The sequence below is a fragment of the Pseudophryne corroboree genome, chromosome 5 (assembly GCF_028390025.1).
Source record: "Pseudophryne corroboree isolate aPseCor3 chromosome 5, aPseCor3.hap2, whole genome shotgun sequence".
NCBI classification, from domain to species: domain Eukaryota; kingdom Metazoa; phylum Chordata; class Amphibia; order Anura; family Myobatrachidae; genus Pseudophryne; species Pseudophryne corroboree.
This window is the reverse complement of record NC_086448.1, coordinates 137,356,449-137,372,652: the sequence shown is the minus strand read 5'-3', so window position 1 is coordinate 137,372,652 and position 16,204 is coordinate 137,356,449. Positions and strand designations below refer to the sequence as shown.

The 16,204-nt window shown below is 42.3% G+C and overlaps 2 pseudogenes; one reads left to right on the top strand and one right to left on the bottom strand.

Moving 5' to 3' along the window:
- Nucleotides 1-1,402: 1,402 nt before the first annotated feature.
- On the bottom strand, nucleotides 1,403-1,521 carry LOC134930394 (5S ribosomal RNA; annotated as a pseudogene).
- Nucleotides 1,522-12,154: 10,633 nt separating this feature from the next.
- On the top strand, nucleotides 12,155-12,273 carry LOC134930393 (5S ribosomal RNA; annotated as a pseudogene).
- The last annotated feature ends 3,931 nt before the right edge of the window (nucleotides 12,274-16,204 follow it).

Below are 16,204 nucleotides of genomic sequence, written 5' to 3'. Positions count from 1 at the left end.
GTATCCAACTGTATATGCGGGCACCCGGCGCAGTTAGGAAGCATCAAGCGAGAGCCGGACACCGGAACGATTTTATATATATATATATATATATATATATATAAAAAGAATGGATAAGGTGGTTTTAAGCGACCAGTGGTGTCTGATGCTAATAGGAGACTCAAATTTAAAAGAAAATATTTTTATTTATTAAATCAAATATGCACCAATAAAAACAAATAAAACAGTAGCCCTAATTACAAGGGGCTAGAAAAGTTACTAAAAAACCGTATATAAAATATAAGTTAGTATAAAATCAATAATACGAACTTAGATAAGACAAAAGAAAAAAAGTCCTAAAAAGTATAAACTTGGACATAAGATCAGCATAAAAGTATATAAAAAAGTTCTTAGCTTTTAGAGAGGATATGTATCATAGCACCCAACGCGTTTTGTCCTATCTGGACTTCATCAAGGGGTGACAAACATCTGGGACAGCTCATCTGTATATACCTGTATTGATAAGGAAGTGATAGCTACATCACTTCCTGTCAATTAACAGGTGTCAATATTTGTATATTGGTTAAGCATTCAAAATACAGTGGCAATGCTCCTACATCATAGTGTCATCATGCTGGGTAAAACCGCTTTGTAGATAAACATATTCTGTGTATTTAAAGTTAGAGAAAATGTTCATGAAGTTTAAAGTCCCGGACTTCCTGTCCGGATCGCGGGTGACGTCACGTCCGCCCCGCTTCCGGTGTCCGTCATTCCTCATTGCGCATGCGCCGAGAGCGGGTTGTAGAGGGTTCTTATCCAATGCGCATGCGCCCGTTCTCCCATCAGGTTACAGTGGCTTTGATCGTGTGTGCAGTAGCGGCGGCCATTTTCTTGGAGTACATTCCTCCAGACATTTATTTGTACAGTCAGGTGGTAGCGGCGGACATTTTGGATAGGATTTTTCATAATGGAAATGGATGTAAAGACGAAAATAAAGAAAAAAATGTTTCAGAAAGAATATTTGCGTGAATATTTCATATTCATACTTAATTCTACTGGTAATTCTGATCCCAAATAAGGACATAATTGGAACAGCACGTATAATTAGATGTCTGGCTGATATTTAGCAAGAAAATATTGATTGTTTCATATTGCAGTCAGGTTTAATAGTGCTAGTATATCTACCTTGTTATATACTAGTATGCTTTATGTCATGAGGTGAGTGTCAAAAAAATCACTCCCATGTTGAAACTGATATAATAGCAGTCACACTTTTAAAGAGCATGGTGCAGGTGGTAGCATAGTGTATACAGATATTTTTTAGAAAGATTCTTTTAAAAGACATATTTGCAACAAAGTTCCCATACGAGGGTGAGATAGGGTAGATTAGTTAGTGTAATAACCTCTTAGCCCTTGTTCAAGAAAATTACAGCACCCAGTCTTCCATGATGGTTCCCCATCTATGTACTAGTTGGGCCCGACACTGCTTGGCTTCCAAGATCGAACGGAGTTGGGCATCTCCAGTGTGGTATGGCTGTAGCATCGGCGTGGTTTTTTGGAGGTATCACAATAACGGCGTGGTAAAAGAAGTGAATGAAGTTAAAAATAGCAGAAGGTAAAATAAAAGACAAATAGCCTAAATTGGAAGAATAAACGCGGTCAGCTTACTTTCACAGAAAGGGGGCTATTTCATAGCCTTCATTGAAGCCATCTGGATGCATGGTGTTGAGTTCAAATATCCAGAACATTTCACGTTTTGATAAAAGGTTGGATAGGTCACCGCCTCTTTCCCCCAAAGAGACCAGTTCAATGCCTTTGAAGGTTAGTTCGTCAGGATCCGAGTTGTGGCAAGCATGGAAGTGTTTAGGTACTGCATGTGTTAGTACTTTGTTTTTAATGTTTCTTATATGTTCCTGTATACGGATTTTTAAGGGTCTTTTCGTTTTCCCTATGTACTTCTTCCCACATGAGCACTCAAGCATGTAAATCACTGACATCGTATTACAGTTAATGAACTGCTTGATCTTGTGCTCTTTTGATCCATTAGTGTTTTTGAAGGTTTTCCTGGTAGGGTGTACGTACCGGCATATGTTGCAGCGGCCGCATTTATAACACCCAGTGCATTTGGGCATATTCGATCGTACTTCCGGGTACCTCAGCATACTTGGTGCCACCAGATCTTTGAGGTTTTGTGACTTCCTAAACACCACTAAGGGATCCTTTGGGAGGTAGTCCTTTAAAATGGGATCCATAAGGAGGATGTTCCAGTGTTTCTTAATGGTTTTCTTAATAATCTTCTCATGTCTGCTGTATGTGGTGATAAACCGTACTGTGTCATCTCGTTTTTCCTTTGTTTTATATTTCAGGAGTTGTTCCCTCTCCAAATTCTTGGCCTTCAGATTTGCTTCTTCCAAGAGATGGGTCGGATAGCCTTTTTCCCTGAATCTTTCTGTGTATACCTGTAGTTGCTGATCTCGGTCTTCCGTATCCTTACAGTTCCGAGCAATTCTGTTGAACTGTGAAAAGGGGATATTATTTTTCCATTGTTGACTGTGATTGCTTCGGTAGTGTACATAGCTGTTCATATCCACTTCTTTAACGTAGTTCTTTGTAATCACTTCATTCCCTGTGTGTGTCAAAACCAGATCAAGGAATTCTATCTTCTCTGTACTAATCTTTGAAGTGAATTGTAGATTGATGAAATTGTTAGATAAATAAGTAAAAAATTCTTTAAAACTCATATCATCACCGTCCCACACAAGTAAAATGTCATCTATGTAGCGTTTATAAAATGCAATATTTTGTTTGAACGGGTGGTCCTTAAAAATGTACTAATTTTCCCAATTCCCCATAAAGAGGTTAGCGAAACTGGGCGCAAAAATAGTCCCCATGGCGGTTCCACAGATTTGTAAGAAGTAGGTATCTAAAAAGTTAAATTAAATTGACGCCCGATTAATATAAAGGGAGTGTCTAGAAAAAGGAGACTTTTTTGTTCATTTATAAATATCCTGGACAACATTCTAGTATAATTTGGTATCGCGGTTAAGCGCCGAAAAGCTTTTCCCCCATCTATCTACTATTACGGTAATCTTTGCCCACGGCTGCCTTTCATAAGTCGATACCATACATACAATATGTTTAGAACCGGGGAACGCACCAACAAAAGAAATAATGCATGCCACAAAATCTTTAATGAAACCAACACCGTTGAGAGTGTACCTAACACAGACACCCTTGATGAGATCTTTTGGAGTATGGAAAGATTATTGATTAAAGAAGTGAAGGCATGGTGGGACGTGAAAGGGTTGGAACACTACATAAGCGTGGACCGAATTCCCAGGGGTCTCAGAATCACCTAACAACCCACGTTTGGAGCAGAGAACCCTGAGTTCATGAAAGAATGGGACAACGCACTCCATAGTTGTTCAGTAAAATTAATGAAAATCCTGGTGACGGAAAAGAAACGCATCATCTCCACCCTGGAAACAGAAATTAAAGAGACTGAAACCAAATTGGAAATATTCAAGGACAAAGAGGATTTTAAGATCAACGAAAAAGTACTGAATAAGAAGCTTGAGCAAGTTGAAGACGAGGTCATAAGAAATAAGGGAAAGAAATTTATACGGGACAAGCAAGATTACGAGAATAACAAAATTAAGAACTGGAGTAGATTTAATGGAAATGACAAGACTGAATTAAAAACAAAGAGGGAATACTGGCAAACAGTACCAAGAAGAGTCATGGAGAATGGAAGAAACTACACACTGAGAAGACAAAGTATACAGACTACCAACAAGTTTTCCGCATTACAAAGAATGAATTCGGCCAACGAGGAGGATTTTTTATCACCAGGCTAGAACGCACGGTTCAAAACCATGACAAGAAACCTCCCAAAAGAAAAAATTACGAGCACAACACCCCTAAAAAGAAGACTAACAGAAGAAGAGGTTGCCGAGGGGGCAGGAGGAACAAACCTGTACAACAGCAAAAGAAGACACCTCCACTAGGACATCCAACAAACAAAGGTATATTCAACTTATCAAGTCACACGTTAACAGAATATGAAAGTTCACTATTGAATAAAGGACTCTCCTATGCACCTACAAAAGGCATGAACAAATTTGACGTCTTTATAGATCTAAATAAATTCGTAAGGAAGTTAACACTTAAAAGGCACTTTCTTAAAAAGGAAAACGCGGCCATTAGAAACTACGAACAATCTTAATCAGGACTAAAACCCACCTCAAAGTTCTACCCACTGTAATCAAAGGGCCACAATGTGGGCATTTTCTATGATCTAGTGAAAAAAGATCTACGTGAAACCGAAATGGAGACCATCAAGGAGAAGAATCTCACGAACAGAGAAACAAAGGCAATTAAAGAACTTCAGGACAACAAGAATATCGTTATAAAATCTGCTGATAAAGGTGGGGGGTTGGTCATCATGGACCGGGAGGCATACGTCACAGAAGCAAACAGACTTTTGGGAGATAGAACTTCATACACCCCACTCCCGGGAGATCCAAAAGAGGGCTTCATAGAGGAATTAAGAACCATTCTCTTGAAAGCATTCAGATGCTGTCAGGAATCCGCATTCTCCTTTGCATCACTTCCCTGTGAATTGGACCTGTGGAACTACAGGTCCCAGCAGTTCCAGTCTTCAGTCTCCTGCAGCCCACAGCTCACTGTGCTCCACCTAACCAGCTCTATCGTTTGGTAATCACTGGTTTCAGCCAGCAGCCTGGAGTACACAGTGATTCTAGTTAACCAGCATTAACTCCCGGTGCACTACTGATCCCAGCCAGCAACCAGCAGTGCATTGCATTAACTGTCTACAGAATCATTCTCCCGGTTAATCACCATCTCCAGTTAATTCTCAGCTGATCTGGGCACCCAATCCTGGAGGGTGTGTTCTCACAGAGATTCATCCTATCATCACAGAGCAAGGTGTATAAACTCCAGTTCCTAGCTCATTCACATCGCCTTGGACAACACGTCACATCCCGTGAACAGGTGGCTCCTGTTTGCAATCCTCTGTCTTCAGAGATTTTCTTGTGTGTTAGACCTGTGGAACAACAGGTCCCAGCCGTTCCAGGTTCCAGCAGATCCCCTGTGTTCCTGGATATTCTCCTGTACCTGTTACTTCTGTGGAACTACAAGTTCCAGCAATCACTCCAGCTCTCCTGCTACATTCGGTGTGTCAAGTCTCCAGTGGTTCCCTGTGTTCCAGTCTCCAGATCCCCTGTGTTCCTGGATATTCTCCTGTACCTGTTACTTCCGTGGAACTACAAGTACCAGCACCAGCAATACCTTTCTGGCTTCACACCTTCTACATCTGCAGTGTGCTCCAGCCTACAGCAGTAGAGACTCCCTCTCCAGGTGCATTCCGTCATCTCACCTGTGATTCAGCCTGCATGCTGATTGTGCACTTCCAACAGCACAGTGAACATTACCATCCAGTCTCCTGCATTTCTACCAGGTTTGCTACCATCATTTCACCTCTGCTGGCTCCACGTTTTAATTTCTCTGGTTCCATTTCTGCATTACAAACTCTGCCATAGACTTTCAGTTTCAAACCATACTATTCCATTGCCACTACCATTGCCGTTACCATTGTCATTTCCATTGCATTCGTTTGTTTACTTTCTGCTGCATTATTATCTGGACTTTTCTGTTATTAATAAATCTACATTGTGCACATGCGCAGAAACCCAGTACTGCCTCCTCACTTCATTCTTCCATCCTACCTCCACTGACCCACTAGCGCCCCCTCCGGGGACACAAACCAGACCGAACCTGACAGTTTGTCCAAGGCCCATGGACTCGGATGGTGGTCAGAATGTGGGGTCAGGGGCCTTACAAAATCTGGTCTCCCGTTTGGATGGTCAAGAGGCTGCGCAGCAGCAGATGTTCCAGTTCCTACAGGGAATGTCTATCCGTTTGGATACTTTGCAACAATCCCTTCCAAGTTCTGTTGTTTCTCCAGTTCCTGTTAAAGTCACTCCTGCTCCAGTCATTTCAACTTTCCCTGCACAATCCGTTCCTGTGGATGGCTGTTGCTCAAGTCAGTCCTATGGCAGTCCCTTCACAGCGAATTCTCCTGAGAGAGCGACTTCCTCCTTTGAAAGCTTCAGGACTCCTCTGTCTTCTGCTGTAAAACCTGAACTTATAAACACTCTTTGTTATTTATTGGAACAACTTCAAAGTCTGCTATCAAGAATCATTCCAATCATACCAGAAATCCTAGGTGGTGCTTTAAATACAGTGAAGAGTCCTGCTCAATGTATTGAGACTAGTGCGACCTCCGTGTCAAGCTTCCTACAAACTCAAGTCTCTCCTCCTATGCAGAGAGAGGGCAGATTCCAGAGCTACCCGCGCTCCAAACTCACGGAAGCTGAACGCCGCCATCGCAGGCAGCTTCACCTCTGCTTTTACTGTGGGAGTTCTAGTCATCTTATTAAGGACTGTTCCTTCCGCAACTCAAAAGTTGGTGACAGGTCCCAGCATCACAGTGTTTTCACCTGCAAACCTTCCAACGTATCCTCTACAGTTTCAAGTTCCTTTACCCCGGACAGGAGTGTCCAAAAAGTCTACGATTGGGGTCCTGTGACAAATAGACCCAATCCCAAGTTCAGAAATCAACAGAGACTATCTATGTTACCCATAACTAAAGTAGTTTCTGTGCCTACAGCCCGAGAAGGGGCGTCTGTGCCTACAGCCCGAGAAGGGGCGTCCGTGCCTACAGCCCGAGAAGGGGCGTCCGTGCCCACAGCCCGAGAAGGGGCGTCCGTGCCCACAGCCCGAGAAGGGGCGTCCGTGCCCACAGCCCGAGAAGGGGCGTCCGTGCCCACAGCCCGAGAAGGGGCGTCCGTGCCCACAGCCCGAGAAGGGGCGTCCGTGCCTACAGCCCGAGAAGGGGCGTCTGTGACTACAGCCCCAGGTGGGGCATCTGATGTTGTGACCCCAGTAGGGGTATCTGATGTTCAGGTTCCAGAAGTGGCATCCGGGCATGCAACTCAAAGAAGTGTGTCTGATCTATTAACCCCAGGAGGGGTCTTTAGAGTTTCAGCCTCAAGTGAGGAATCCAGGGCCAAGATCCCAGGAGGAATTCTTAAAGTCACAGATACAGACATGAACTTTTGTTTGCCAACTTCAGAGAGTGCTACCAGCTCAGTACCACTCCAAGAGGGATCATTAGAACATCCGGATTCTGTCTATACAGAATCAAGTGTCAATGGACCTAGCCCGGTTCCAGCCGTCGGCCCAAAGTCTCCACTGGTTCCAGCCAGCCTGAGTGGCTCCAATAATGGGCTACCTCCTTCGGTTCCAGCCGATTCCAGAATCCTCGGAGCAAATCCGGTCCTATCCGTCAGTCCGAGGACTCCACCGGTTCCTACCGCTTCAAGCTCTTCCGGACCCAATCCGGTCCCATCCGTCTGTCCGGATCAGCCTCCTCTGGTTCCAGCCAGCCCGAGTAGCTCTGTTTCCAATGCTGAGCTACCTCCTTCGGTTCCAGCCGATTCCAGCATCCTTGGATCAAATCCGGTCCTATCCGTCACTCCGAGGACTCCTTCGGTTCCAGCCGATTCCAGTCTCTTCATATCAAATCCGGTTCCAGCCGGTTCAAGCTTATCTGGACCCAATCCGGTCCCATCCGTCTGTCCAGATCAGCCTCCTCTGGTTCCAGCCAGCCTGAGTAGCTCTGTTTCCAATGCTAAGCTACCTTCGTCGGTTCCTGCCGATTCCAGTTCCTCTGAACCCGGTGTGGTTCTCTCCGGTGTTTCAAGTAAACAACTCTTGTCGCTATCTCCAGAGTCTACAGTTCTTGCAGATATTGCAGTTGCCTCAACCCAGATGGAGGTTCTACGCATCTCACCCCAAGGTGAAGCTTCTAGCATTCTGTCAACCTCAGCAGAGAATTCCTGTCAGTCAATCCAGGAGATGACGTCCTCTCTCCACCCTCGAGCATTTCAAGTTGATTCTACTCCTGCTTCTGAATGCTTATTCCAGTCCTCAACTCTCAAGTGTCCTACATTGTCTTCCGAGACTTCAACTGACATTCAGCCTTCCAAGTGTCCACCAGATACAAAAGCTCCAGTCTACTTTGATGGTGACTATGCTCAGTTTCGTGCAGTGGCGAGCCAATACCTCGCTTTTACTGAGTCTGAACCTTCAGTGACTATTTCTCCAGCCAATGCAATCAGATACTTCCTCCTGTTCTTCAAAGGTAGAGCACTGGACTGGGCGAATCCTCTCATTGAATGTAAAGATCCGCTACTGAGTGATCTTCCCGCTTTCTGCGAAGCCGTAAAACAGGAGTTTGCTCCAAAGTTTATGCAGTCAAAGTCATCTGGGCATTCCGGCCAATTTGTCAACAGTTTGTCTACTGCTAAATCCTCTCCAACATCTCTGTCTGTGCAAGATCAGGATACATTAGACCAAGCTATTAAAAATTTCCAAGCTGCAAAGTCAAGACAACGTTCTCAGACTTTAGATTTGAAAGTTGCATATACTTCCGTGCCTCCATCCTACAGCAACACTTCTGAAAGTATTGACTCCCCAGATTCAACATCTGCTCAGTCTTCTGATCAGTCTTCCAATTCTCAGTTTTTCGACTCAACTCCTTCCAAACACGAACAGGTTCTGTTGAATCAACGTATCAGAGATTTCAAGAATTACAGGAATTGGAGAACTCCAGAACCAGTTCAAAGTCTACCATCTGTTGACGTAAGTGTTGGCTATGCTGCCGTAAACCCTAGTCCTGGTGTCTCATATAGCTTCAAATTCACTGGTCCACAGATTGTCTCAGATTCTGTTGTTCCTAAACAAAAGGCTCCCATGACCACACTAGACCTGGACTCTGACTCTGAAAGTGAGTTTGTTGATGAAGACTCAAGTTACATTATGGGAGGTTCTATCCTTCCTAGCTATGCCTTTTCCCAGGAAGTAAATTCTGTCTCAAATGACCCTGAATGGTCTACTTGTTCTGACGAGGAAAATCTGTCTTCTGAAGATGAAAGTTGGGAAGACTTTTGAGGACCTCTGCTTTTGTGTTTTCCCAAGTTCTTTTTCAAGGTTCCTCCAAGTTCCAGCGTGGGTGTTCGGTGCCCACCCATAAAAGGGGGGGTACTGTCAGGAATCCGCATTCTCCTTTGCATCACTTCCCTGTGAATTGGACCTGTGGAACTACAGGTCCCAGCAGTTCCAGTCTTCAGTCTCCTGCAGCCCACAGCTCACTGTGCTCCACCTAACCAGCTCTATCGTTTGGTAATCACTGGTTTCAGCCAGCAGCCTGGAGTACACAGTGATTCTAGTTAACCAGCATTAACTCCCGGTGCACTACTGATCCCAGCCAGCAACCAGCAGTGCATTGCATTAACTGTCTACAGAATCATTCTCCCGGTTAATCACCATCTCCAGTTAATTCTCAGCTGATCTGGGCACCCAATCCTGGAGGGTGTGTTCTCACAGAGATTCATCCTATCATCACAGAGCAAGGTGTATAAACTCCAGTTCCTAGCTCATTCACATCGCCTTGGACAACACGTCACATCCCGTGAACAGGTGGCTCCTGTTTGCAATCCTCTGTCTTCAGAGATTTTCTTGTGTGTTAGACCTGTGGAACAACAGGTCCCAGCCGTTCCAGGTTCCAGCAGATCCCCTGTGTTCCTGGATATTCTCCTGTACCTGTTACTTCTGTGGAACTACAAGTTCCAGCAATCACTCCAGCTCTCCTGCTACATTCGGTGTGTCAAGTCTCCAGTGGTTCCCTGTGTTCCAGTCTCCAGATCCCCTGTGTTCCTGGATATTCTCCTGTACCTGTTACTTCCGTGGAACTACAAGTACCAGCACCAGCAATACCTTTCTGGCTTCACACCTTCTACATCTGCAGTGTGCTCCAGCCTACAGCAGTAGAGACTCCCTCTCCAGGTGCATTCCGTCATCTCACCTGTGATTCAGCCTGCATGCTGATTGTGCACTTCCAACAGCACAGTGAACATTACCATCCAGTCTCCTGCATTTCTACCAGGTTTGCTACCATCATTTCACCTCTGCTGGCTCCACGTTTTAATTTCTCTGGTTCCATTTCTGCATTACAAACTCTGCCATAGACTTTCAGTTTCAAACCATACTATTCCATTGCCACTACCATTGCCGTTACCATTGTCATTTCCATTGCATTCGTTTGTTTACTTTCTGCTGCATTATTATCTGGACTTTTCTGTTATTAATAAATCTACATTGTGCACATGCGCAGAAACCCAGTACTGCCTCCTCACTTCATTCTTCCATCCTACCTCCACTGACCCACTAGCGCCCCCTCCGGGGACACAAACCAGACCGAACCTGACAGATGCGAGATCCTAACTAAAGAAGAATACCAGTACCTGCTCAACTCCAACCCCACCACCCCCATATTCTACTTTCTACCAAAGGTGCATAAATCCATGACGAATCCCCCAGGGAGACCCATTGTGGCCGGGATAGACTCTCTGACATCACATCTGTCTGAGTACGTGGATATATTTCTAAGGAAACATGTGGTAAACCTGCCAGCATACTTAAAAGACACAACATCTGTTCTCAACCTGATGGAGTCATTTGAATGAAAAGACACCTATAGGTGGATCACCATAGATGTCCAATCGCTCTACACCTGCATAGAACATGATAAGGGTGTAGAGGCTTGTAATGGCTTTCTGAAGAAAGATGCCGAGATCACAGAGGAGCACAGAATCTTTTTATGTGAACTAATGAATTTTATTCTGAAAAGGAATTATTTTAAATTTTTAGATACCTACTTCTTACAAATCTGTGGAACCGCCATGGGGACTATTTTTGTGCCCAGTTTCGCTAACCTCTTTATGGGGAATTGGGAAAATGAGTACATTTTTAAGGACCACCCGTTCAAACAAAATATTGCATTTTATAAACGCTACATAGATGACATTTTACTTGTGTGGGACGGTGATGATATGAGTTTTAAAGAATTTTTTACTTATTTATCTAACAATTCCATGAATCTACAATTCACTTCAAAGATTAGTACAGAGAAGATAGAATTCCTTGATCTGGTTTTGACACACACAGGGAATGAAGTGATTACAAAGAACTATGTTAAAGAAGTGGATATGAACAGCTATGTACACTACCGAAGCAATCACAGTCAACAATGGAAAAATAATATCCCCTTTTCACAGTTCAACAGAATTGCTCGGAACTGTAAGGATATGGAAGACCGAGATCAGCAACTACAGGTATACACGGAAAGATTCAGGGAAAAAGGCTATCCGACCCATCTCTTGGAAGAAGCAAATCTGAAGGCCAAGAATTTGGAGAGGGAACAACTCCTGAAATATAAAACAAAGGAAAAACGAGATGACACAGTACGGTTTATCACCACATACAGCAGACATGAGAAGATTATTAAGAAAACCCTTAAGAAACACTGGAACATCCTCCTTATGGATCCCATTTTAAAGGACTACCTCCCAAAGGATCCCTTAGTGGTGTTTAGGAAGTCACAAAACCTCAAAGATCTGGTGGCACCAAGTATGCTGAGGTACCCAGAAGTACGATCGAATATGCCCAAATGCACTTGGTGTTATAAATGCGGCCGCTGCAACATATGCCGGTACGTACACCCTACCAGGAAAACCTTCAAAAACACTAATGGATCAAAAGAGCACAAGATCAAGCAGTTCATTAACTGTAATACGATGTCAGTGATTTACATGCTTGAGTGCTCATGTGGGAAGAAGTACATAGGGAAAACGAAAAGACCCTTAAAAATCCGTATACAGGAACATATAAGAAACATTAAAAACAAAGTACTAACACATGCAGTACCTAAACACTTCCATGCTTGCCACAACTCGGATCCTGACGAACTAACCTTCAAAGGCATTGAACTGGTCTCTTTGGGGGAAAGAGGCGGTGACCTATCCAACCTTTTATCAAAACGTGAAATGTTCTGGATATTTGAACTCAACACCATGCATCCAGATGGCTTCAATGAAGGCTATGAAATAGCCCCCTTTCTGTGAAAGTAAGCTGACCGCGTTTATTCTTCCAATTTAGGCTATTTGTCTTTTATTTTACCTTCTGCTATTTTTAACTTCATTCACTTCTTTTACCACGCCGTTATTGTGATACCTCCAAAAAACCACGCCGATGCTACAGCCATACCACACTGGAGATGCCCAACTCCGTTCGATCTTGGAAGCCAAGCAGTGTCGGGCCCAACTAGTACATAGATGGGGAACCATCATGGAAGACTGGGTGCTGTAATTTTCTTGAACAAGGGCTAAGAGGTTATTACACTAACTAATCTACCCTATCTCACCCTCGTATGGGAACTTCGTTGCAAATATGTCTTTTAAAAGAATCTTTCTAAAAAATATCTGTATACACTATGCTACCACCTGCACCATGCTCTTTAAAAGTGTGACTGCTATTATATCAGTTTCAACATGGGAGTGATTTTTTTGACACTCACCTCATGACATAAAGTATACTAGTATATAACAAGGTAGATATACTAGCACTATTAAACCTGACTGCATTATGAAACAATCAATATTTTCTTGCTAAATATCAGCCAGACATCTAATTATACGTGCTGTTCCAATTATGTCCTTATTTGGGATCAGAATTACCAGTAGAATTAAGTATGAATATGAAATATTCACGCAAATATTCTTTCTGAAACATTTTTTTCTTTATTTTCGTCTTTACATCCATTTCCATTATGAAAAATCCTATCCAAAATGGCCGCCGCTACCACCTGACTGTACAAATAAATGTCTGGAGGAATGTACTCCAAGAAAATGGCTGCCGCTACTGCACACACGATCAAAGCCACTGTAACCTGATGGGAGAACGGGCGCATGCGCATTGGATAAGAACCCTCTACAACCCGCTCTCGGCGCATGCGCAATGAGGAATGACGGACACCGGAAGCAGGGCGGACGTGACGTCACCCGCGATCCGGACAGGCAGTCCGGGACTTTAAACTTCATGAACATTTTCTCTAACTTTAAATACACAGAATATGTTTATCTACAAAGCGGTTTTACCCAGCATGATGACACTATGATGTAGGAGCATTGCCACTGTATTTTGAATGCTTAACCAATATACAAATATTGACACCTGTTAATTGACAGGAAGTGATGTAGCTATCACTTCCTTATCAATACAGGTATATATAGATGAGCTGTCCCAGATGTTTGTCACCCCTTGATGAAGTCCAGATAGGACGAAACGCGTTGGGTGCTATGATACATATCCTCTCTAAAAGCTAAGAACTTTTTTATATACTTTTTATGCTGATCTTATGTCCAAGTTTATACTTTTTAGGACTTTTTTTTCTCTTGTCTTATCTAAGTTCGTATTATTGATTTTATACTAACTTATATTTTATATACGGTTTTTTAGTAACTTTTCTAGCCCCTTGTAATTAGGGCTACTGTTTTATTTGTTTTTATTGGTGCATATTAGATTTAATAAATAAAAATATTTTCTTTTAAATTTGAGTCTCCTATTAGCATCAGACACCACTGGTCGCTTAAAACCACCTTATCCTTTCTTTTTGTTTACACTGCACATGAAGCACCTTACCAATGATTCTTTCTTTAAGGTGGAGCTGATGCCCGATTAATATAAAGGGAGTGTCTAGAAAAAGGAGACTTTTTTGTTCATTTATAAATATCCTGGACTACATTCTAGTATAATTTGGTATCGCGGTTAAGCGCCGAAAAGCTTTTCCCCCATCTATATATATATATATATATATATAAAAGGAAGGGGAAAAACCATAAACAAACCTTTGTGTTCAGTAATATAGTAAAAAACAGAGATGTCCAATTATTTCACCAAGTGGGATATACACAATTATCCAACTAGATAAGTCTCAATGTTGTGGGGAGACCACATCTATAACATATAAAAGTGTGAAGGAAATAGGCATATCAAACTTAAATGCAGGCAGTCACCATCACCATAATGAATATAGGCCGGGATATCTTGGAGACAGGACTAAAATATACAACCTCAACTAAAATAAATGATTTTAAAGTTCATAAAAAAAACTTTAAGAGGCGTAAACAGAACAGGTTGTAATGGAGAAAGGGTCCACTTATACACTTAGACCTAAGTCCACCTTTTTTTCCACACACATGATGGGCATGGGAACATTCACTGCACAAGTGCTAGAAGATATAAAGGATGTAAGACAAAAAATAAATTATTTCAATCTGAACTTCAAAGAAAGATTAATTTTAGAAAATCTGAAAAATAATGATGGCATTATAGTAAAACCCATTGATAAAGGCGTGTGGTGGTGGTGGTGGTGGTGGTGGTGGTGAGGGAGGAGGTTGGCCATGATGCACATTGCTAAATATGAGCAGGAAGGCCTCCGACAGTTGGGAGATGATCACATCTATAAAAAACTTAGGAAAGACCCCACAGATTTGTTTTTGACAGAACTGAAGACCATCATTGAAATTTTTTTATTAAGTGGTAATCCACAAATCCCAGTCATATATGTATCACCAAAAATACACAGAAACACTACTAACCCCCCATGATGGCCAGCATTGACTCCATTGTGGCCAATTTGTCAGCTTACATTATTATTATTATTATTAGTAGTAGTAGTAGTAGTAGTAGTATTATTATTATTATTATCCTTTATTTATATGGCGCTACAAGGGATCCGCAGCACCCATTACACAGTACATATTCAAATGAGCAAACAAGAAAACAGCACTTACAGTTCAAGACAATATAGGACAGGTATTTAAAACCCGGGGTTAGGTGCCATCAAAGGGAGTATGGAGTATAAGGTAATGTAAGTAAGAAAAGGAAAGGCACATGAGGAAAGAAGTCCCTGCTCTTGCGAGCTTACAAACTAAAAGGTGAGGGGCTAACAGACCGGGGTGACACAGAAGGGGTAGACAGTAAGCATACACAAGAGGGTTAGGAGGAGAGTTGGGATTGGTGAAGCAGTGGTTCTTGAGAGCCCGTTTAAAGTTTTGTAGAGAGGTGTAGAGTCGGATGGGGAGAGGTAGAGAATTCCAGAGATAGAGAGCAGCACATGCAAAATCTTGTACATAGGAGTAGGAGGAGGAAATCCATTGTCAGGAGAGATGGCGTGCATTAGCAGAGCGAAGAGGATGGGTGGGAATGTAAAGAGAGATAAGGTCAGAGATGTAAGAAGGAGAAGAGTGGGTGAGACTTTGTAGGTGAGTGTGAGAAGCTTGAATTGGATCCTGAATGGGAAGGGTAGCCAGTGAAAGTCCTGCAAGAGAGGGAATATGGATGTAGTATGTTTGGTGAGTAAGATGAGATGGGAAGCAGCATTGATTTCTACTTTCAAGCCCTTGTTTAAAAAACAAATCACATTTAAAAGATTCATGTGATATGCTAAACAAGAAGGATATTAAATGGGAGGAAGGATATTTTTCGTAAGAGCAGTAGTGAGTTCATTATACTCTATCACTGAACAATCACAGGGAATCAAAACATTGAAGAAATATCTTTACTATTCAAAACTAGATGAAGCACTTCAGGAATTTCTATTAGATGGCATATCTTTTATAGTGAAACACAATCATTTTTTTATTTAAGGGGGATATTTTTATTCAACTGACAGGCACAGTGATGGGCACCAGGTTTGCCCCTAGTTATGCCTCCCTTTTTTTGGAACTAAGGGAGGAGGAATATGTTTGGCATAAGGAGGAGCTTGGGACAAACCTGGTGTCATGGTCCCGATATATCAATTATATATATTTTTATTTGGAAAGGGGACTGTAGCACTTTAGATCAGTTCTGCACCTATCTTAAAAGCAACAATTGTAATATTACATTTACTATTAATATAAGTACTGCATTGCTTAACGTTTTAGAAATCACTATATTAAAGATGGGATAATGTATACCAAACCATACCAAAAATAAATGGACTCATAAATCAGTGCAAACAGTTGCCACACTAAGAACTAGCTCAACTCAATTTCAGGTGGCCAGTTAAAATAACTGAAACACAATTGCATAAAAAATTAAAATGTCTGAAGAAAAGGCAAGGAATATGAAAAATTCCTTTTTGGCATGTGGATTCAATGAAACACAAGTAGGTGAGTGTCTAGAGAGTGCAATGAGGATTTACTCAGAACCGGTGCAAGGTCTCTCCTCAACTACGCAAAGTTTCAGCCCAGCGCCC